Source organism: Dipodomys merriami, unplaced genomic scaffold (assembly GCF_024711535.1).
Source record: "Dipodomys merriami isolate MVZ:Mamm:240054 unplaced genomic scaffold, mDipMer1.0.p SCAF_217, whole genome shotgun sequence".
Classification (NCBI taxonomy): Eukaryota; Metazoa; Chordata; class Mammalia; order Rodentia; family Heteromyidae; genus Dipodomys; species Dipodomys merriami.
This window is the reverse complement of record NW_027203571.1, coordinates 1,019,788-1,044,619: the sequence shown is the minus strand read 5'-3', so window position 1 is coordinate 1,044,619 and position 24,832 is coordinate 1,019,788. Positions and strand designations below refer to the sequence as shown.

The 24,832-nt window shown below is 37.8% G+C and overlaps 1 non-coding gene across 1 annotated transcript; it reads left to right on the top strand.

Moving 5' to 3' along the window:
• Positions 1-2,767: 2,767 nt before the first annotated feature.
• LOC138834508 (U6 spliceosomal RNA) lies at positions 2,768-2,874 on the top strand. Its single transcript, XR_011374152.1, has one exon. It is a non-coding gene; the product is annotated as a U6 spliceosomal RNA (small nuclear RNA).
• Positions 2,875-24,832: the final 21,958 nt, after the last annotated feature.

Sequence of the window (24,832 nt, the reverse complement as noted above, 5' to 3'; positions counted from 1 at the left end):
ATATTTTGTTCCAAGCATTCCATCTAAGGCATTTTCAGCAACTAATGAAACTTGCGTTGGCTGTAATTATGTGTCTTTCTCCATGTGTGCATGTATTCATGTGTATATGTATATGTGAATTTGTGTGTATAGTAACATATATGTGTACAATATAAGGGCATATACACACATATATGAATATATAAGTAAATATACATATACAAATATATATGCATATATATCTTTGTTCAGTGACTTAATCTATAGTTCCCAGAACATTGTCATTCTCACAAAGTGTTCATAATAAACTGCTCTGAGGACCTGTGCTCTATTGTACTCATTTCCACCATTACCTTCTTTTTCATTCCTGTGAACAACTTCGGTCTATTTTCCACAGGAGAGCTTTATTTTCATTACATGTAGTTATAAACAGATAATCAAAGACAAAGGTTGTTTGTAAAAGAAAAAGAACTTTTAGGTCACAGGTTAAAATATCTTTTTTTTTTGGGGGGGGGGTCCAGTCTTGGTGCCTGAAGTCTGGGCCTGGGAACTGTCCCTCAGCTCTTCAGCTCAAGGCTAGCGCTCTATCACTTGAGCCACAGCGCCACTTCTGGCTTTTTTTCTTTTTGCTTATGTGCTGCTGAGGAATTGAACCCAGGGCCTCATGCATGCAAGGCAAGCACTCTACCACTGAGCCTCCTTCCTATCCCACGTTAAAATATCATATCCATCCAAATGATTCCTATGAGATGAAATTTGTAATAGTAGTAAATGTGAAAAGGAATTCCTAGACCTGTTGTTTTGCCATTTAGAATATCAAAGAATAATATCACGTCACTCAAAATTCTTAACGAATGCAAGGGAAGATGTTAGTCCCCATCATGTTCCCACAAAGCGAGTGGATCCTCAAGGATAATAGTAGACCAGCAGAAATTCTATGTAGCAGACATGGAGCATGAAAGAGAAAGAGAGGAAATGAGAGAGCGTGAAAGAGGGAGAAATATCATGATACTGAAAGTGCATAACAGATAAAAAAGAGCTGTACATGAATATTCATACTGTTATCTTTAGACTCTACATGTACATATAAAATGATTCTAATAAAAATTAAAAATGACTCAGAAGTAATTAAAAATGCTAACACAATTTTCACATTAACAAACTCTCAGAGATATTTCATGACTTTGAAAAGAAAAAAGTGGCTGGGGTTAGTATAAATTTAGAAGTATAACAATACACAAAAATATGAAAAGATATTCATATATTTCATTATATAACCCAAAGCAGAAAGAAAATGTTGTTTAGATGAATCTTTAAAACCCAGTCTATCAGGAGCTGGGATGGTGGCTGTTGTAGAGTGCCTGCCTTGCATGCATGAGGCCCTAGGTTTGATTCCTCAGCATCACATAAGTAGAAAAGGACGGAAGTGGTTCTGTGGCTCAAGTGGTGGCACTAGCCTTGAGCTGAGGTACAGCAACCAGGCCCCAGAGTTCAACCCCATGGCCAACAAAATCAAAGTAAAAAACAAAACAAAACACAGTCTCTCACTTTTGTGACCTCAACTCTGTAATATCACTGCTTCAGCCTAGGGCTAAGATTTTAAGTGTGGACATTTATCATCCCTCCTTATTCTGACTGTACTTGATAATTTTTAATCAATATTTTGTTCTTAATTTTGCTTTTTGTAAATTCACATGCAACTATAAAAAATGGTTTGGCCATCCCAGTAACCTTCTCAAAGTACCTCCTGATGATAGAGAACAAAAGGTTTTATTATATTACAAGGGAAACAATACTACAAATAAAGAAACACAATAACTAAATATTAATGATTAATAAAATAAAGTACCAAAGAATTACCAGTGTTTTCAGTATTTGAAGTGTACTTACATATTTGATTTTACTATTCTCACATTCCTGTACATTTAACACTGAATAAGATTATGATATTCAACAAGAGTTTTAGGCTATGTGTAGTTTTTAAAGTTACCCACTAAGATTGCTTTTTATGACTCATCTCATCATTTGTATATGTATATGTATATGGCTTATATCATCATTTGTTCCTCACTAACATATAAAGTGAGGAAGCCCTAAAGTTTTAAGAGAAACTATGCAGTTAACAAAGTCTTAACTCTTCACTCTGCTTCTTTACACTAAGACTTTGCAACATCTCATTAGTAATGTTTCTCTAAACTGAAATGTAGTTTTTAGTAGCATATGTCTGCTACCATAAATCTTAAATATTTATAGAAAAGTTGTATGACCTGACAAACAATCCTAATTTTGGCCTATATAAGCAAATTCCCAAAATTAAATATATTTAAAACATTAAAACTTTTAAAAACCCTTAACACTTGCCGCAGTGTTCATTATGACAGGTGCCTTATACAGAATAATTGAATTTGTCCTCCTACACATCTCTTTTTTAATTTTTATTTTTTGTGAACATACTGTACAAAGGGGTTACATTTACATGGGCAAGATAATGAGTACATTTCTTATCAAGCTTGCAGCCTCCTCCTTTGTTTACCCTTCACATCCCTTCCCAGCCTTCCTCCGCCCCCCCCACCTGATTCCACCCCCCTCCCCCGATCTTACACATCTCTTGAACAACAATATCTGGGATTATTTTGTTTTTGATGTGTCAATCTTGGCTATTCTTAAATGTGTGCTTATGTAAGAAGTACATGGTTCTAAAATTTCACTAGAATTCTTCAAAACTTACTTTTCTTTGAATTGTCTAGTTTAAGAAAATCAATTACACTTTATATATAAAAAGTGCTCTGTGCTCAATTCAGCAGCACATACACTAAAATTGGAGCAGTACAGAGAAGATTAACATGGCCCCTGCACAAGGTTGATATGCAAATTCTTGAATCATTCCATATTTTTACAACTAAAGATGCTGGAGAGGATGTGGCCACAAGGGAACCTTACTTGATTCTTGGTTGGAGTGTTAACTTGTTCAACCACTTTGGAAAGAAGTTTGGAGGCTCATCAAAAGACTCCATATAAAGCTCCCCTATGACCAAGCAATCACACTTTTGGGGATTTACCCAAATGATCACAAAGAAGACCATACTAAAACTACCAGAACAACTATGTTTACTGCAGCATTATTTACAATAGCTAACATATGGAGCCCACCCCGATGGCCCACAGAAGATGAATGGATCATGAAAATGTGGTATATATACACAATGAAATTCTATGCCTCCATGAGAAAGAATGACATCGCCCAATTTGTTAAGAATTGGAAAGACTTGGAAAACAAAATTTATTCAGTGAAGTAAGCCAAGTCCAAAGAAACATACGTCCCATGGTTTCCCTTATTTTCCACAGCTAATATATGTCTGGATAAGCAGAATAGATCAGAAGCTATGTGCATATCAGATAAGATGATATTACAGGAAATGAACCAGACAAGTGTTTTTTTTTTTGTTACTTGCTATTGTTTCTAAGATACTTATAATGTGTGATGTGATTTTTTTTTGTTCCTTTATATGTTCCTCCCCTATGCTCTAATCCATGTTTTCACTGTATTTGAAGTTGGTGCGCCTACACCCTGTGTATACGTTTCTCTAATTTGGGGAGGGGAAAGGGAAATACAAAATTCTTAAACAAGGATACAGGTTGAGATGCACAAGACACTATCTTGAAAAATGAACTTTACAATTTAGGCAGGGGAAGGGGGAGGGGAGTGTATTTGTGGAGGTGGGAGGGAAAGGATGGTGGAAGAAAAAGAAAGGAAGAGGTAACAATGCTAGTTAGGAAATGTACTCATTATTTGCTCATATAAATACGACACCTCTGTACAGTTATTTTTACAGGTGGACCCATTGCAACAATGAGAATTACAAGTCATTATGTTGAAAACGAACTTTACAATTTTGGTGGGGGGAGCAGGGAGGATTGGGTGGGAGGGCTAGGAGGATGGGAAGGGATTGGAAGGGGAAACAAAGGAGGATGCCACAATGCTTGATAAGAAATGTACTCAGGATGTGAAGGCTAAACAAAGGAGGAGGCTGCAATGCTTGGTAAGAAATGTATGCGTTATCCTGCCCATGTAATTGTAACTCCTCTGTACATTATGTTCACAAATAAAATAAAATTAAATAAAAAAAAAGAAATGTACTCATCTTGCCCATGTAATTGTAACCCCTCTGTACAGTATTTTCACATTAAAAAAACAAAAACGTATAAAAATGTTCTGATATAGAAGTTTATTTCCTCTATTTTACCCGATAATATCTTTAACAATGAAATTAATGCAGAACACTGATATGCTGATTTGAAGGTATTTTGAATAAATGTGTGTGGGGGGAGTGTGTGTACACACACGCATGCACACATGCACACATGCATATGCTTGTGCATTGGCATGCTCAGAGTTTGACATCAGGGCTTCAAGGTCTTGCTAGGCCTTTCCTCTCTTGATTGATGAGCTAATATATGAGCTACATCTCCAATCCTGGCTCTTTGCTAGTTCATTATAATTTCTGAAAAATAATCTCATGAATTTATTCTGCCCTGAGTGGCTTCAAACAGTTATCCATAGATCTCAGGCTCCTAAGTAGATATCCGGAGTAGATAGGATTAAAGGTGTGACCAGCCACGACAAGGATTTCAGAATAATTTTAAAGGTAGAAGAAAGTTTACTTGATGGGGGCCTGTTTTATCATCTCCTACTTTTAAATCATTTTGGAGTGATTATATGTGAACTTACTTCGTTTTCAGATTCTTAAAAGATAGTAAGTGTTGGTATTTAAAAGTTTTAGTACTTTTTAAAAAAGGATACAGGAGCGATGGGACAAAAGAAATTTGACTATCTTTGGACCTCAATTTATAAGCTCAGCTCTGTGCATGATAACCCAATGTCACCAACACAGTCTGTGTTGGAGACAAAATGTAACAGAAAACAATCACCATGGGCAATATTTGGTATGCTATTATTTATAGGACAATATGAATATTGAATTGAGAGTGTAAGAGAATGGAGAGATTTTACCTCCTTTTTTTGTATTGCTAAAAGTCTTTTGGAGACTGTGACTCATTTCCTTCCTCAGTGTGTGTCTTTGGGCCATGCACTTCTTGCCTTTAATTACAATTTTTCCCAACGCTAAAATGATAATAACATTAGCATTATAGCAAATGTCATCTTAAGAATTGAGAGAAATAAAACTTGCAAAATACTTAACATAAACTTCTGTGAATGAGCTTTGAGTTTAGCCAAAATTTTTTAATACTAAATAGAATGCAATAATATTACAGAAAACATTACAGGTAGTGAGCAACCAGAAGGAATGTGATCTATTGACCATGCTCTGCTTCCAAGGAAGCCAGGTGTACAACGTGTCATGCTTTAAATCAAACTGGTTATCTTATGTCTTGGTAGTGTAAAAGTATCAAGGACAGAATAATGAAGGAATGTTGTAGACTGAGGTAAAGTCCATAGGATAATGTGCAAAACTGATAAAACATAAAAGTACCTGAGCAGTATATTGTGTTTTATATTATTTAAGTTCCATTGCAAAGATAGGGAATAACTCGAACAATGAATTCTCTTTTTGATATCCTATCATAGGTCCTTAGCAGGCTGAACTCTTTCTTCATTCTTGTTGAGGCATTATCAAATGAGAAGAAATGTATCTTTTGTTTGCTTCCTTCAATTTATTCTTCAATTTGAAATCTGAACTACTTGACACTGAAAGAAACCAAGGTAAATTAGACACACAGGCTTTGGAAAGAACAATTAACATAAAATAAATAAAATACACATAGCTTTATGAAAGGTCTAACTAAATTGAATTATATAGTCTAAAGCGTAAACAGAAAATGATATAAGCAATATGATGTTGTAGAAAGTTGGAAAATGTAAAGAGTTGCTTAATTTTTTCCTTTCTCCTCCCTTGAATTAATTATTGATTTTGTATAAAGAGATTAAAGATGAGATTAAGAAGAAATGATTAAAATTCAAAAGAGTTCTGGGAAGATGGTAGGGGAGAAGGTGGAGTCTAAACAGGCTCTCTCATAGAAAGCAGTTTAAGTATTCCAGTGAACAGTCCTAAGTAAAAGAATCACACCAAGGGTGCCATCACAGTACAGAGAGTTTGGCCAGAGAGGGAAAATCCAGGCAAGGGGACAGGTCCGTGCACTTGCCAGCAGGCTCCGCTGCGGTTGTGGCGGGTGCTGGAGCAGCCATAGCCATCAAACATGAAAGACAGAGAGTCTGGGACGAAGGCCCCAGATCAGCAGGCTAGGGGATTCTACACAACACCAGCAAGAACTGACAAGGAACAGACATCTTCATCCTGCAGATCGCAGATCAGAGACGACCCAGGAACCAAGACTCTGGCATGAGTAGAAGCCTGACATCCTCACTCCTTCTAAGGGAGCAGAGGAGGAAAGGCAACCCCTCTTCTCCCCACTACTGGAGATCTCCATCTTTTATACTGATAAAGGCCTGGCTGAGCAGCTAGCTCCAACTCAGGCCTTGGAAGAAAACAAGAGTCATTTAGCAGATCACAGGAACCTGACCTCACCTGCCAGGCTCAGCTCCACCCAGGGAAAAGTCATCCCGCCCAGGCAGAGAAAGCTCTGCCCTCCTCAAGTGTTGATTTCTTCACAGGCTAAACAGAGCCAGAGGCTGCCCCTCCCTACAGCAGTCTTGACAATCAACTGAAATTCAGTAAACATAAACCCTGAGAATGTCTCCAGGCTAGGCTATGTAAATGTCTCAGAAGCTAGCCCCTCAGGGAAACTCTACTGCTTGCTGAAAGGCCTCCACTCTACCCAGAACCAAGCCTCAACAGAGCATCTCCAAACTAGAAGAAAAAGCCATCTCCCTCTTTTGTGATACTCAAAGCAGATCTCCCTCCCATTGAACTTGCCTGGGAGGAGGATCACAAAATTCTGGTTAAAGCAGAACATTTTTCTTCCTGCTCAAACAAACTAACTTAAGAAACCAATCAAGCCACAGGAAAATCAAACACCACCATCAGACCAGAGACTCCAACAAGAGATTGGTTACAGACACAAGGGAGATACAGGATCTTCCCACTCCCTCCAAAAAATCAAAGAACTCATTTTTTGTACCTTTTAAAATTTGTTTAAATTTTTTGTTTTCATTTTTAATTTTAAAAAATTGTTTGCTGTTAACCTTTTTTTCTTCCTCTTATAATTTTTATTTTGGGAGAATATCTGTGCGCGGGCATGTGTGTGTGTGTGTGTGTGTGTGTGTGTGTGTGTGTGTGTGTGTGTGTGTGTGTGTGTGTGTGTTAGCTCTACTTAACCTTTGATCCTTTTTTTCTTTCTCATTCTTTTCACTTTTTTCTTCTTTCGTTCTTTTTTGCGTGACTTAATTAAGTTCTGCTCATCCTCAGATATACGAATAGTTGATTATTAGACCTTATCCCCCGTTGTGTACACAATCCAGAAATTTATTACTCAACTCAAATCCTCTTTGATTGAAGTTTCTTAATAGCAGTACTACCTCTTTATACCTGTATAATATTTTCAACATTTTTTTTACTTTTTCGCATCTCCTTTCTATCCCTCCCCTTCTCTCATCCTATCCCTCTTCTATGAATATTACGTTGTTAAATTTGCATAAATTTTAAGTGTTTCAATAAATAACTTTTAATATTTGTTTTTCTATTCTTTCTTGTCTCTTTTTTTCTTTTTCTTATTTTTTCTTCTTTTTTCTCTCTCTTCTATCATTCTATCCAAACTATTTCTCTTATTGAGATTAGGACTTAGTTAATTTAACTCTCCTTTTTACCTTTCCACATCCCTCTATATCTCTTTTTACCCACATCTCTCCCTAAACCTTATAATTTCTGGTATGTCAAATTATTCTTTGCTGTTCATAGCCCATTAGTACATAGTTGTTTGATATTGAATGAAATGATCTGTTGAAGTAGATTGTATCTGCAGACTTTTGACTGTGCAACTACAGACTTTGAATGATGCGTGTCTTAAGATAGTGTTCTAGCACAAAACTGGTGTTACGTTCATCCCAAATCGGCAGAATAAGCAGAAAAACACAAGAAAAATGGCAAGTCCGGGTATCTCAACTCCCACTCATGATAATCAGCGGACAGAACAGATAATAAAAATCCAGGGGAGAGCGCCCCAAAAGCTATACAAACACTACTGGTAAACATGGTAAATGAAAAAATTGAAAACCTGCAAAGGACTAAGCTTAAGCATGATAGGGAGAGAGAGGAGGCAAACCAAAGGTCAATACAGGACTATCATGAGCTTGAGACACTTACTCAAAGATTGACACAGGAATTGCTTGAGCAGATTGAAAACACTCAAAGAGAAATACGGGGATGGCATGAGCAGGCTGAGTTCAGTCAAAGAGATAGACATGCATTGCGTGAGCTGGCTGAGAATAGACAAAGAGAAAGTCAGGAATTGCATAAACGTGAGGAAGCTAAACAAAGATTAATACAGGAATTGAGAAAGCGGGATGAGATAGACAAAGATCTTTAGAGGCATTTAGGGAATCCATAAATAGAGAGCTGAAAGAAGTCAGGAAGTTCACAAAGGGAATGCTGAATGGAACCCAACAGAAGGAATGGGAGTCCAAGGAAACCATAACCAATCAACTAAGTGATTTGAGAATAAACACTGAACACCAAAATAAAGAAGCAGGTTAGACCATGCAGAAGATCGAATCTTGGGGATTGAAGACAGCTTAGATATTATAGAGAAAGAACGTACAAACATCAAGACAAATCCAAGAAATATGACAGATCTATTCAACATTTAGAAGACACCATCAGAAGGCCTAATCTGAGGATAATGGGTGTATTGGAGCACTTAGAGAGAGAAGTTAATGGTCTAGGAAATGTGTTTAACAGGATCCTAGCAGAGAACTTCCCAAACATGCAAAAAGATAGGCCTATTCAGATACAAGAAGCTTTTGGAACTCCAAGTAGACCAGACCAGAACAGGACTTCCCTCCTTCACATAATAATCCACACAGGATCAATTCAGACCAAGAAAAAGATCCTTAAAGTTCTCAAGGAGAAAAGATCAATAACCTATTAAGGGAAACCAATTAGAGTCACCTCAGATTTCTCAGCAGAGACAACCAAAGCAAGAAGAGCCTGGGATAAGGTATGCCATGCCCTAAAGACAAACAATTATAAATCAAGAATACTATACACAGCTAAACTTTCCTCCATAAGTGAAGGTCAAATATAAACCTACCATAGCAAAGAAAAATTGAAACAAAATATCTCTGCCAAACCAGGCCTACAAGAACATAGGAAGAACCCAGTTGGTACAGCTCGCAAGAAGGTGGATAAAATGGCAGGAACTCCCACATACCTCTCAGTCCTATCTCTCAACATTAACGGAAGGAACTCGCCAATTAAGCAACATAGACTGCCTAGTTGGATTAAAAAACAAGATCCTTCTATCTGCTGCCTTCAGGAGTCACATCTTGCCCATAAAACAAACACATTTTGAATGTGAAATGCTGGAACAAAATCTACCAAGCAAACGGCCCCCATAAAGAGGCAGGTGTTGCAAGCCTCATATCAGAGAAAATAGACTTCAAATTAAAATCAATGAGAAGAGATAAGGAAGCTCGCTATATACTAATTAAGTGATCCCTCCTTCAGGAGGATATTACAATTCTAAATATCTATTTTCCAAACAACAGAGCACACAAATTTATCTAAGAAAAACTACTTTCCCTCATATGCCACATAGATCCAATGGCATTGATTGTTGGGAACTTGACACACCACTCTCCCCACTAGATAGATGAACTCGGCAAAAACTCAACAGAGAAACCACAGACCTAAAAAACTGCATAGATCAACAAGATTTCACAGACATCTACCGAATATTTCACTCAGCAGCATCAGAATACACGTTCTTCTCATCAGCACATGGAACATTTTCCAAAATAGACCACTTTTTAGGTCACAAAGCAAACTTGCCCAAATTCAGAAACATTGCAGTTATACCTTGCATTCTCTCAGACCATAAGGGAATAAAATTAGAACTCAAAACCAAAAGCAACCAAAGAAAGTCCTGTAACTCATGGAGGCTGAACAACACACTGCTGACTCACGAGTGGGAGTTGGAAGAAATTAGAAAGGAAATTCAAATGTTCATGTTATTCAATAAAAAGGAACACACATATTACCAGGTCTTCTGGGACACAGCAAAGGCAGTACTCAGAGGCAAGTTTATAGCTCTGAGATGCTATATCAACAAGTTGAAGAGATCTGAAACCAACAATTTAACGATAAATCTGAGGCTCCTTGAAAAAGAGCAGCAAGATAAACCCCAATCCAGTAGATGGAAAGAAATGACAAAATTAAGTCAGAAATAAATGAATTAGAATCCAAAAAAACATCGAAAGAATCAACAAAACAAAGAGTGGGTTATACAAAAAAATTAAAAAAAATTGATAGCCCCTTAGCAAATCTTATCAGGAAAAAGAGGAGAATACATACAAATAAACTCAGAGATGAGAATTTTAACATCACCACAGGAACAACCAAGATTCAGTACATTATAAGGGAATAATCCTCAAAATTTTATGTAATAAGTTTGAGAACTTCGCAAAGAAGGAACTTTTCCTGCCAAATATTGACATGTTGTAAATAAACCAAGATGAGTTAAACCATCTGAACAGGCCCGTTTCAAGCAATGAAATAGAAAGAGCAATAAGAGACCTCCCATCTAAGAAAAGTTCAAGACCAGGTGGTTTTACAGTGGAATTCTACAAGGCCTTCAAAGCAGAGCTCACACCAATAATCCTTTAGCTCTTCAATGAAATTTGAAGAGAAAGTTCACTACCGAGCTCATTCTATGAAGCCATCATAACCCTCATCCCAAAACCAGGGAGGGACTCATCAAAGAAAGAGTACTATAGACCCATTTGATTGATGAACATTGATGCAAAAATATCAACAAAATTTTGGCCAATCGATTTCAACATTTTATCAAAAAAATCATGCATCATGCTCAAACAGGATTCATTTCAGGAATGCAAAGCTGGCTCAATATATACAAATCAATTAATATAATTCATAACCTCAACTGAAGCAAGGATAAGAACTGCATGGTTATCTCAATAGATGCGGAAAAAACATTTGACAAGATCCAAAACCCCTTTATAATGAAGGTTCTGAAAAAATTAGGAATCCATGGATCATTCCTCAATACAATAAAGGCTGTATATAACAAACCTACAGCGAGCATTATACTTAATTGTGAAAAACTGAAGCCATTCCCTCTTAACTCAAGAATGAGACAAGGATATTCACTATCTCCACTTATCTTCAATCTAGTATTAGAATGCCTAGCTACAATCATAAGATACAAACATAAAGGGGATCCAAATAGGGAATGAAAAAGTAAAACTCTCCCTCTTTGCAAATGATATGTTATTGTACTTAAAGAATCTCACAGACTCCACTCCCAAATTTCTCAAGTTGATACAAAACTTTGGCAAAGTAGCACGGTATAAAATTAACCCTCAACAATCAATGGCTTTTCTGTTTACCAACAATAAGAAAAGAGTGGCTGAAATTAGGAAAGCAATTCCATTCATAATAGGCCTCCAAAAAAATGACTAGGAATTAAATTAACCAAAAAGTGAAGGACGTCTATGATGAAAAATTTAAAAACCTGAAAAAGGAAATCAAAACAGAACTTAGAAAGTGGTAAAAACTCCCATGGTCTTGCATTGGAAAGATCAACATCGTGAAAATGGCAATACTTCCCAAGACTATCTACAAATTCAATGCGATATTTATCAATATTCCAATCTCCTTCTTCAAGAAAATAGAAGCGGCAATCAAAAATGTCATATGAAACAATAAAAGATGCCAATAGTGAAAATGATCCCTAACAGAAAGCGCAGGGCTAGAGGAATGTCAATACCAAATTTCAAACTCTACTACAAAGCATAATAATCAAAACAGCTTGGAACTGGCAGAAGAACAGACCTCAGGACCAATGGAATAGAATTGAAAACCCAGAAATGAACCTACAGACCTATAGCCATCTAATTTTCAATAAGGGAGCTGAAATATAGAATGGACGAAAGACAGCCTTTTCTGTAAATGGTGCTGGCAAAATTGGTTAACTACTTGAAGAGAACTAAGGGTAGATCGTTAGATATCACTATGCACCAGAATCAACTCCAAATGGATGAAAGACCTTGGAGTCAAAGCAGATATTCTGAAAACATTACAGAATGGAATAGGAGAAACCTTAGGTCTCCTTGGCAGAGGCCTAAGTTTTCTTAATAGAGACCCAGAAACACAACAAATCAAGAAAGGTTGGATGAGTGGGATTGCATGAAATTGTAGGGGTTGTGCATGGCAAAGGACATAGCTAGCAACATCAATCGAAAGCCGACTGATTGGGAGAAGATCTTCACTAGCCATACAACAGACAAGGGTCTCATATCTAAAATATACCTGCAACTCAAAAAAAATAAATTCCCCAAGAACAAATCTTCAAAGTAACAACAGCCCAATAAGTAAGTGGGCTAAAGAAAAGGAGAGACTTCTCTGAAGAGGAAAGAAGCATGGCCAATAGACACATGAAGAAATGCTCAACCTCCCTAGCCATAAAAGAAATGCAAATCAAAACAACATTGTGATACCACCTCATCCCAGTTAGAATGGCGATAATCAAGAACTCTAATAGCAACAGATGCCGGAGGGGATGTGGACAGAAGGAAAGCTTACTGCATTGTTGTTGGGAGTGTAAATTTGTTCAACCACTTTCAAAAGCAGTATAGAGATTCCTCCAAAGGCTCCACATAGAGCTCCCCTATGACCCAGCATTCCTACTTTTGGGCATTTACTCAAATGACCCCAAACAAGACTACCAGCACGACTATGTTTATTGTCGAATTATTTACCTTAGCAAAGATATGGAACCAAACCAGATGCCCCTCCACTGATGAATGGATCAAGAAAATATGGTATATATACACAATGGAATTTTATGCGTCCATCAGAAGGAAGGATATTGCCCCATTTGTTAGGAATTGGAAAGACTTGGAAAAAAATTATTTTAAGTGAAGTAAGCCAGGCCCAAAAAAACATAGGTCCCATGGTTTCCCTTATTAGCAATAACTAGTATATGTCTAAGTCATGCAGAAAAGGTCAGATCAGGTGATGTTAGGGAAATGAACCCTAAGATATGTATTCAAATGTTTTTTTTGTTTCATGCAATTGTTCCTAAAGTATATATAAGATTTTTTTTTTTTGCTTTCTATGTCCCTCCTCCACGGTATAACCCCTGCTTTCATTGTATTTGATGTTGGTATAATTTGTGGAGGGGAAGGAAGAAAAAAATCGTTTAAATAGGAATACAGGTGGACCCATTGAAACAATGAGAGTTACAAGTTATTGTGTTGAAAAACTAACTTTAAACTTTGATGAGGGGAGAAGAGGGGGAGGAAGATTGGCTGGGCGGCACGGGGAGGATGGGAAGGGATGGGAATGGGAAACAAAGGAGGAGGCTACAATGCTTGATAAGGAATGTACTTATCTTTCGCATGCAATTGTAACCCCTCTGTACAGTATTTTCACATTAAAAAACAGAAATGATTAAAATTGGACAAAAGTTCGGAATAGACCTGTTTTCCAAATAGCCATGAAAGTAGCCAGTGGGTTTACAAAGTCGTGTTTAACACAACTTCTATGTTGGCTTAATGCTTTTGGAACAGAAGTCATTAGAGAAATGCAATTCAAAATTACTATGATACTACTTCATAACTATTATAACACTTATCCAAAAAATCAAAGGAACCTGGTGTGGTGGTAAAGGCTTGTAATTCCAAACATTTAGCAGGTTGGAATAATAGGATTTTATTCTAAGGCCAGTCTGGGTTACTGCACATAGTACAAACCTGCCCTTAAAAAAAAGGTAATAATGTTGGTGAGAATGTGGATAAAAGAAATTTTCTAGGGCTGGAAAGGTGGCTCAGTGGTAGACTGCTTGCCTTGCATGCCTGAGGCCCTGGGTTTGATTCCTAAGCACCACATAAGCAAAAAGAAGAAATTTTCTACACTCTTAGTCAAAATACAGGTTAATATTCTCGTTGTAGAAAGTAGTATGCGGTTTTCTAGAGAAATGTAAAGTTGAAATATCATCTGACCCACCGATCATGTGTTTATTTCTCTTTCGGTAACTGATAAATATATCTATAGTTCATTGCTATTCACATTATTCACAATAACGGCCAAGATATAAATCGAAGTTAAGGGTTGAACTACAGACTAATAAAGCACTGTGTTGCATGCACAATATATTTTTGTTTCATCTTTAATATAGCAAGAGTCTTTTCCCAGTAGCCACTATTTACAATAACCTGAAAGATGTATTTTAAATGAAAAAAAATGTCTTCTGATCTTTGTAAAACCACACATACACACACACACACACACACACACACACACACACACACACACACACACACACACACACACACACACCAACCTCAACGATTTAGAGAGAAATGATTTTTTTGTTCCCAAGAATTTTTTTATTGTGAAAATACAATACAAAGGGGTTACAATTACATGGACAACATAATGAGTACATTTCTTGTAGTGCCCACGTTGCTTGACCCCCACAAAGAAGACCAACAAGAGTCAGACGTTCTGAAAAGCAAAATCAAGGTTTTATTTAGAATGGCTGCAGCTTGGGCCTCGTCCTACACTCCCACACACTGGAGCCTAGGTGGAGAGCCCTGAGATAAATAAAGATTTGCAGGGCTTATAAAGGCAAACAACCAGGTGTTTGGATTACCACCAAGAGTTCTCTGCTAGCTGAGATAAACAAGCAACTAATGATCACTGCCTCAAAAATGGAGTTACTTTAACGCTTCCTCCCCCCTTGACTTATGGTCCTGAGACACAATATTGTGGCTCCGGCCCCAAACTTCACTCCAACAGCTCTCGATCTTGACTAGTTCGTCTATGACCATACTCATGTTGTCTTTTGCTATTCCTGAATGGTCAATGTGAAAACAACACTCTTCTCCTAGGACAGCACAAAGTTCCCCTTGTTGTACTGAGCACCTCCCGGGAGTTCTGCAAATGATAATTGAAACAATACCAATAACAATCAGTCCATTTTGCTTTTCTTGAGTTATATATGGAGTGGTTGGGTAGGATGCTTAGAGTCTTCCCATGTTTCCCCATGGTCATCCATGGCAATGGGGTCAGCCAGTCTTTCATGGGTGCAGTGGATCTAAGTAGCAATGCTGTCTACCTTAAGGGCAGTGGGTATAGCCAGAGGTACCATGTAAGGTCCCTTCTACTGTGGTTCCAAAAATCTCAAGTTGTACCTTCGAACAAACACACAGTCCCCTGGTTTAAACAAATGGGGGGTAGGAATAGAAGCAGAATCATATAATGTTCTAAGCTGGGGCCACCCACTTTTGTGGACAAGCTATAGATAGTCAAGTTTACATAGAAATTCAGTGTCACTCAAATGAGAAAGCAATCCAGTCTGAAGGCTAGGGATAATAGGTGGAGGATGTCCATACATTATTTCAAAAGGAGTACACCCAAAGTGATAGGGTGAATTTCTTATTCTAAACAGGTCAAAAAGATGGAGTGATACCCAGTCTGTGCCAGTCTCCAAAGCCAATTTAGTTAAGGTCTCTTTTAGAGACTGATTCATTCTTTCTACATGCCCTGAACTCTGGAGTCTATAAGCACGGTGCAATTTCCAATCTGTCCCCATTGCCACAGCTATCCCCTGACTTACTTTTGAGACCAAGGCCGGTCCATTTTCCGACCTGATGGTGGATGGGAAGCCATATATGGGTAGGATTTCTTCCAGGATCTTCTTAGCCGCGAAGTTCACGATCTCATGCTTTGTTGGGTAGGCTTCAACCCATCCTGAAAAGGTGTCTACAAAAACTAGCAAATATTTATTTCCAACTTTTCCACTTTAAATTTCTGTGAAGTCTAATTCCCAATACACATCTGGCCTATCTCCACGGAGGCAAGCTCCTTTTTTAACCGGTTGATTGGGGGCATTGGTGAGCTGACAGGCTTTATAATTTTTAACAATGTCCTCATTGAGTTGATTTCCTTGCTTAATTTTTACTTCTGAGTGTTGGAGCAAGTCCTGCATTCTTTGGGTTCCCATGTGAGAGGCCTGATGCATTCTCTTAAGAATCCCCTTGCCCAATCTTTGTGACAAGATAAGTTTCCCCTCACCAGTTCTACACCAGTCTTTATTTTCTTCTCTGCCTGGGGGTTTATAGGCCATGGGAATTTTCTTTATCCACTCCAAGTTTTCTTGGGAGTACTGAGGCTCAGGAGGCAAAGCTCAAGGCCCTGCATCTACTAGAGTAAGTACTCCCCCTCTGGGATGCAGGGCCGCCTCATTAGATGCCTGATTGTACAAGTTATTTCCTTTGGTTGTTGAATCAGTTCCCTTTTGATGGCCAAGGCAGTGCATAATGGCAATATTTGCTGGTTCCCATAAGGCCTGGACAAGGCTTAAAATTTCTTGTTTGTTTTTAATAGCCTTTCCTTCAGCTGTCAGCAGACCCCTCTCTTGGTAAATGGCTCCCTGGACATGCATGGTAGCAAAAGCGTACCGACTGTCCATGTAAATGTTTAATCCCATCCCTTTCCCCATCCATAGGGCTTTTGTTAGTGCCACTAGTTCTGCTCTTTGTGCAGATGTTCCCTGGGGGAGTGCTTCAGCCTACACTATCTCAGTGTCCATGGTGACTCCTGCGCCCACATACCTTTTTCCATCTCGAATGGAACTGCTGCCATCTGTGAACCAGGTATGCACGGCGTGTGAGAGTGACAAGTCCAACAAGTCTGGCCTCTTTTCCTTGGCCTGGTCTCTCTTTTCATGCTCAATTTCACGTTCTTTGCCCTTCCTTTCCTTTCTTTGCTCCTCTGTCTCTATCTTACTGTAAACCTTTTCCACCACGGCTATTAGATCCCTAATAGACTTTTCACCAAGTCTTTCTAGAGCCTGCAAATTTGCTTTATGTCTGATGCAGATTGATTTATATAGGAAAACATAATCATTTGAGCTGACTCCTGGGTCTCAAGATCATACGGGGTATATTGACTAAAAGCTTCCATGAGCTGCTCAAGATAACCTGCCGGACTTTCACTTCCTCCCTGTCTAACATCATAAACTCTGGCCATATTAGTTGGTCGGTGAGCCACCACCTTGAGACCTACAAACAGAGCCTGGTGATAGATGAGGAGTCGCTCCCTACCTTCAACCATATTGTAGTCCCATGTTGGTCAGATCTCAGGAAAATAGGCAGCGATCATGTCAGGATCTGTGATGGGCGCTCCTGTGTGGCCAGGGATTTGTTTCCGGGCCACCTCTCAGATACGGTCTCTCCCTTCGGTGGTAAAAAGGACCTGTAAAAGCTGACTGAAATCATCTCAAGTGGGTGATGAGTAATGAGAATGGTTTCAAGCAAACGAATTAAATCCTGGGGTTTCTCAGAAAAGGAGGCATTTTGGGTGTGCCAATTGTATAGATCACTGGTAGAAAATGGCCAATATTAGAATTGCTGTTGACCATTTGCATCCACAGGACCTACTGTGCTTAAGGAAAAAAACAGCTGCATTAGAAGGGAGAGAGGGGCTGATCCCATGGCTTCCTCTAGTGACTGGCCCCTCAGAAACCTTAAGGGCAGGTGCCGAGGGTTCGGCTGCTGGTTCTATAGCTACCTCCTCCTCTTGATGATCCTCAGGCTCTGCAAAAGGAACCTGGGAAGCTGCGTATGAGGTAGGAAATATTTTTTTCCACGTTATCTCCCTGAAAAACCGAAGGGTACAATATCTTTTCCCCTTTCTTAGTTTTTTTCTTTTTGTAAGTCTAGGGGGTTAAATGGAGTGTTGCCCATGATTTCCCGTCCCATTAGTCGTACAGTCCAAAAAACAATAAACAGTACAAACAAAACATACACAGCCCTGACAGTTAAAAAATAAGTTTACAAAGTGGAGATCTCCTGAATTGGTCCGCTGACCCCTGTAATAGGGAAGCAGAAGGAGCAGACCCACAGTGAGTGAGTTAGGACTCAGTTAGGAGGCCCTCTTGGTCAGTTCTGGCCCAACACCAAACCAAACTAGGCACCACAATTTTCATAGCAGGGATCCAAGGACCATCCCCCTCACAAGAGGATCTGGGATGTCTCCCAGTTCCTCCAGGGTTGTCATGCAAGTGCGTCCGCTATGACAACCCTTTACACAATACGAATTGGAGTGGCCGTCCTCACAAACAAAAATGAAAGTAAAACACATAAAGAGAGTAATGACAGGACAAGACAATTTGACAGCACTTTTTACCTTCGGAGTCTGAGGTCTCGTGGGTCTGTCTCTTGAGGTATCCTGGACGAGCCCTCACTAACATGTAGTGACCATTTTGCAGGACCCCCACAAAGAAGACCAACTAGAGTTAGACGTTCCGAAATGCAAAAGCAAAGTTTTATTTAGACGGGCTGCAGCTCAGGCCTCATCCTACACTCTCACACAGTGGAGCCTAGGAGGAGAGCCCTGAGCTAAAGATTTGCAGGGCTTATGAAGGCAAACAACCAGGTGTTTGGATTACCACCATGTGTTGCTCTGCTAGCTGAGATAAACAAGAAACAAATAGTCACTGCCTCAAAAATGGTGTTACTTTAACCCTTCATTCTTATCCAGCATTGTAGCCTCCATCTTTGTTTCCCATTCCCATTCCTTCCCATCCTCCCGCTCACCCAATCCTCCTCCTCCCCCAAAGTTGTAAAGTTCATTTTCAAAATAATGACTTTTACATCTCATTGTTGCAATGGGTCCACCTGTAACCGTATTTAAATGATTTTTTTTGTCTTACCATCCACAAATTATACCAACATAAAATACCATGAAAGTGGGGGTTATACCATGGGGAAGGGACCTACAAAGCAACAAAAAAAATCTTATAAATACTTTAGATACAATTGCATGAAAGAAATAAACATTTGAATACATATCTTAGGGTTCATTTCCCTAACATCAACTTATCTGACCTTTTCTGCTTGACTCTGACATATACTAGTTATTGCAAATGAAGGAAACCATGGGACCTATGTTTCCTTGGGCCTGGCTTACTTCACTTAATATAATTTTTTCCAAGTCTTTCCACTTCCTAACAAATGGGGCAATGTCATTCTTTCTGAGGGAGGCATAGAATTCTATTGTGTATATATACCCCATTTACTTGATCCATTCCTCACTTGAGGGGCATCTTAGCTATGGTACATAATGCTGCAATAAACATAGTCGTGCTGGTGGCTTTAGTGTGGTCTTGTTTGTGATCATTTAGGTAGATACCCAAAAATCAGATTGCTGGGTGATAGGGGAACTCTTTGTTGAGTCTTTGGAGGAACCTCCATACTGCTTTCCAAAGTGGTTGAGCAAGTTTACACTCCCAATGCAGTAAGGTTCCCTTCTGTCCACATCCCTTCCAGCATCTGTTGTTATTAGAGTTCTTCATTATAGCCATTCTAACTGGGATGAGGTGGTATGTCATTGTTGTTTTGATTTGCATTTCTTTTATGGCTAGGGAGGTTGAGCATTTCTTTCTGTGTCTATTGGCTCTGCTTCTTTCCTCTTCAGAGAAGTTTCTCTTCAAGTCTTTAGCCCACTTACTTATTGGGCATTGTTTCTTTGAAGATTTGTTTTTGATGGATTTAATTTTTTGAGTTCCAGGTATATTTTAGATATGAGTCACTTCTCTGTTGTATGTCTAGTCATCAATAAAGGAGCTAAAAAACATTGAATAGAGAAAGACAGCCTCTTCAGAAAATGGTGCTGGCAAAATTGGTTAACTACTTGTAGAAAATTAAAGCTAGATCCTTAGATATCACTCTACACCAGAATCAACTCCAAATGCTTCAAAGACCTCTGAGTCAAAGCCGACACTCTAAAAACATTACAAGATGGAATAGAAGAAACCTTGGGTCTCCTTGGAATAGTCCAGATTTTCTTAATAGAGACCCAGAAACACAACAAATCAAAGAAACTTTGGACAAATGGGATTGCATGAAATTGCAGAGTTTCTGCATGGCAAAGGACATAGCTAGCAAGATCAATAGAAAACCCTCAGATTCGGAGAACATCTTCACTAGAGAGAAATTTTTTTTAAAAAGTAAAGCGAAGTGGAATTCCTGGGGCATTTAGGTCACAATGTAGAAGACAGTAGATATACTTGATGATCAAGTATAAAGTTGTAATGTACAACATGAGGATACAGGGGGCAACACTGGCTTACACAGGAATGAAGATAAGTAAACAGGAGTTCTTCTTCCTAATGGGGATTGCTATTTTAATTGTTCTTCCTTCAGTAATGGATAAGCTGAACATAATTCTTTAAGTATATCTGCCTTTTGCCCCATTTGTCCGGAAATGGAAAGACTTGGAAAAAATTATATTAAGTGAAGTAAGCCAGGCGCAAAGAAACATACGTCCCATGGTTTCCCTTATGTACAATAACTAGTATATGTCTGAGACAAGATATAACGGTCAGATAAGTTGATGTTGGGTGAAATGAACCTCAAGATAAGGACTCTTTTTTTTTCTTTCTTGCTATCGTTTCTAACATATTTAAAAGTTATTTCTTTGTTGCTTTGTGTGTCCCTCCCCCATGGTATAACCCCTGCTTTCACTGAATTTGATGTAGGTATAATTTGTGTAAGTGAAGCAAAAAAAAATTGTTTAAATAGGTGGACTCATTGCAACAATGAGATGTACAGGACTTTAAGTCTAAAATCGAACTTTACAACCTTTGCACAAGAGTTGGCAGGAGGGATAGGAATTGATGGTTAGGGGAAAAAAAGTTGGAGGCAACAACTTTTGATAAGAAATATACTCATTACCTTGCCATGTAATTGTAAGTCCTCCATACGGTATTTTCACAATAAAAATTTATTAAGAAGATACATTGTATTAAACCTTATACAGTGGCTACAAACTTCATTTTAATGGTTAAATAAATAGTAGCCCTCCTCAAAAAAAGAAAGAATAACAAACAATATAGTAATAATGTTGTATGTTTAACATAGAACAAAATTTCAAATTAAAATACATGAGATTTTCCTTGATGTAACCTAATTATTACAAATAAGGAAAACCTGGGGAGCTATGTTCCTTTACGTCTGGCTTACTTCACTTAGTATGATGTTTTTTCAAGATCTTTCATTTCCTTACGGATGAGGTGGTATCATTGTTTCTGATGGAAGCATAGTATTCCATGTATGTGTATGTGTGTATGTCTGTGTGTCTGTGTGACATTTTCTATATCTATTCATCTACTGAGGGGCATCTGGCTTAATTCCATACCTTAGCTATGGTAAATAATACTGTAAAAACATAATTGTGCTGGTAGCTTCATTGTGGCCTTGTTTGTGGTCACATGGTTAAATGCCCAGAAGTGGGTTTACTGAATAATAGGGGAGCATTATTGTGCACATCAAGGATAATCTTAGTAGATGACCAGAATAACTCAATACCTATGTACATATGACCATAAAAGGTGATTCCAAGTGAAATGAACTCCAAGACATGTTCTTTGTTGTTGTTCCTAATGTACTATGTACTTTTCATCCTTTTGTGTTTTCCCCACATATGGTTTATCCCCTCTAGTCACTGTATTTGATTTTGATACTCAGGTTATCACAACTAGGGAACTAGGGAAGGGTAAGAGAAAAAACAAAATGGTGAGACAAAGGACAAAGGGGGAACCTATGCAAAAGTGAAAATCACGAGACAATTTGTTGGAAATAATCTTGGGGGGAATGTTGGGAGGTACGAGGGAGAAAAATGGGGGAAAGGTAAAAAGTTATAAAATAAATGAATTCATTACCTTACTTATGTAACTATAAACCCTCTGTACATTACCTTGACAATACAATTTAAATAAAAAATGAAATAAAATACTTGAGAGCAGCAATACAGGAGATGCGAGTGGGGGAAATACAATAGTATACAAAGAAGATTAGAACAGCTGTTGGGAGCAGTAGTTTGACTTTAACATAGGAAGTAATAAACTAGCATACAGATTTTCAGCCTCATGTCAGTCACTACAAAGGGAAAATAAAATGCACAATCAGCAAACGAATAGAGATAAAATAGAAAACTAAACAACTAAGGTGAGGAGATGACTTGGACCAAGAATAAGAAATGAAACAATTAGAAAACAAATAACAGGCTGGTAAGTTTAAAAATTATTACGTACAATTCTATTAAAAGTTTTTTACATCAGGGCTGGGAAGGTGGCTCAGTAAAGAGCGCTTGCCTTGCATGCATGAGGCCCTGGGTTTGATTCCTCAGCACCACATAAGCAGAAAGAAAAAAGCCAGAAGTGGCGCTGTGGCTCAAGTGGTAGAGCACTAGCCTTGAACTGAAGAGCTGAGGGACAGCGTCCATTCACAGAGTTCAGGCCCCACAACCCGACCCCCAAAAAAAGTTTTTTACATCACAATTTGTTAGAACTATAATTCAAATCACAGTTTAATAGTAGATCATTTTAATAACAGGTTTCTTAATATTAAATATTTAATATATAATTTAAATTTAATATATAAATTAAATTTGAATTTAATATATAATTTAAAATTTACAAAAGAAGAAATTGAAACTAATTTTAATAATACATTTCATGAATTGTACAATTGACAAGAATTAGAATTTAAAAAATAATATATCATTACTGTTTCATTTATGTGAATTAATGGAATAATTCAAAGTGTATTCTACACTTATCACTCATCTTGACATCAAATAATAAATTATTACACATGACTCTTGGTATTAGGTGGAAGAGTTCAGCACTGTGGTAACACACCACACAGTACATGAGGGTATGACTCCTCTCATCTAGCTTAAATTGTGGAAATTTAATTTCTTCATTCATGTTAAATTCCTTTCTAGGTGACATCTACACAGTTATATGCAATTAGATACATGAGTAGCATTTCAGATGATTCTTAAAAGTTATATTCATTAGTTAAATTTTTATTATTTTGTACCAAATACGTATTTATAGAGAGACTGAATTTTTGAGTAGATGATGGTGTATATGTGCCAGATTACACATCTTGAGGTTCATTTTATATTCCTGACGTTGCTTCTATTCTTGGAATGAATATTACATAAGGGGTTAAGTGTATTATATTGGATATATGAAAGTAAACTAAATGTTTATTCCATTAATCTTTTGCCACTTGTCTAATTGCAATATAAATTATCCATGTGTTTGAAGTAATGAAAATAACAATAGATATAAGCCAGATAAATCAGTCTGTAGTAGACAAGTATTTTCACCTTTATTTTGATAATTGGTCCTCTTTTACAATAGAGAATATTCTTGGGAAAATGTGCTGCAGGATGGCCCAAACTACAGAATATTATGTTTTTATTTATCGTAAAACAAGGAAGAAAGGCCAACCTTCCATAGAAAAGTCCGTTCCCAGTGATGTGATCTGTTTTATGGTGGTCACTTGGAAATGAACATTTTTCACAGTCAACCTTGAAAAGCCATCTTGATAGACTATTTCTGTAAGTGGTTACAGAGGCTCATTGATGGCTTTGCAAAGATCCAGATTGCCTCATTTTGAGACAATTAAAACAGGAATTTAGTCAGTTGTTTTTGTATCTTTAGGAAAAAAGCCATTGACTCTAGGCCAGGGGATCACTCGGGCCCAGAGAATTTACTACCTTGAATAGTAATCCTAGATCTCTAAAAAACACACAAACAAACAGAAAACTCCAGTAAGTACAGCCAGTCAGGGCTGCTATCACAGCCTACATGAAGTCAGGCAAAAAAGAGAAGCTGAGAGTCAGTTAGCTAATAATTAATATATTTTTTATGAGGCAGACTGAAATGAGATTCCCGAGAGAGTGTCAGAAAGACTGATCAGAGAGACTAAAATTGATCACACAAAGATTGGATAATAGAATTCCTTGTAGAACAAATAAATCATAGAATACTTGTGCATGTAAGAACAAGACATAAGACCAATTCCAGAAATAAACATTTTCTTAGAGATCAGCTGAATGAATTATCAATGGAAATCTTTGAATTCTTAAATATTTGACCACATGTGGGAGAAGGCCAATTGCTGAAGAGAAAGAAAATGTCATCACTCTGTTAGGAGGTCCAATATCACAGTAGGAAGTAATCAAACACAGATATGTAATAAAAAGAGAAAACAATTATTCCAAATGAGGGTTTTATTTGTTTTAATGTAACAGTTCTTGATTTACATCTTAGCAATTAACATACAATTGATCCAGTCCCACAGCTGAATTGATATTGACTGCAGTGTTCCCACATGAAGGAAAAGAGAAAATTTACAAATGTCTGATGAAATGAGTTGAGGGTGCCGTGTCCTAATAGTGATATCTGATATTTAGACACAGGTGAAGAGGAGGATTTTCTTTTATAAAAACCCCCCATTTTTAGCTTGCTACCAGAGGCTCATAGTTGTAATCCTAGCTACTCAGGAAGCTGAGATCTGAGGACTGCCGTTAAAAGCCAGCCTGGGCAGGAAAGCCCCTGAGCCTCTTATCTCCAATTAACCACCAGAAAACCAGAACAGGCCCTGTGGCTCAAGATAAAAAGCCCTTACCTTGAGCTGAAGAGCTCAGGGCCAGTGCCCAAGCCCAGACATCAAGCCCCTCAACCAACAACAACAACAAAATAATCTCCCATTTCTTGGACTGCTTACAGCTTTTCCTAACATTCAATAAAGAAGCCATTTTATCACCAACTACATTTAAGTCCTATCGTAGCTGTTACAAATAGAATGATTTGGAATCTTATGTCAAAA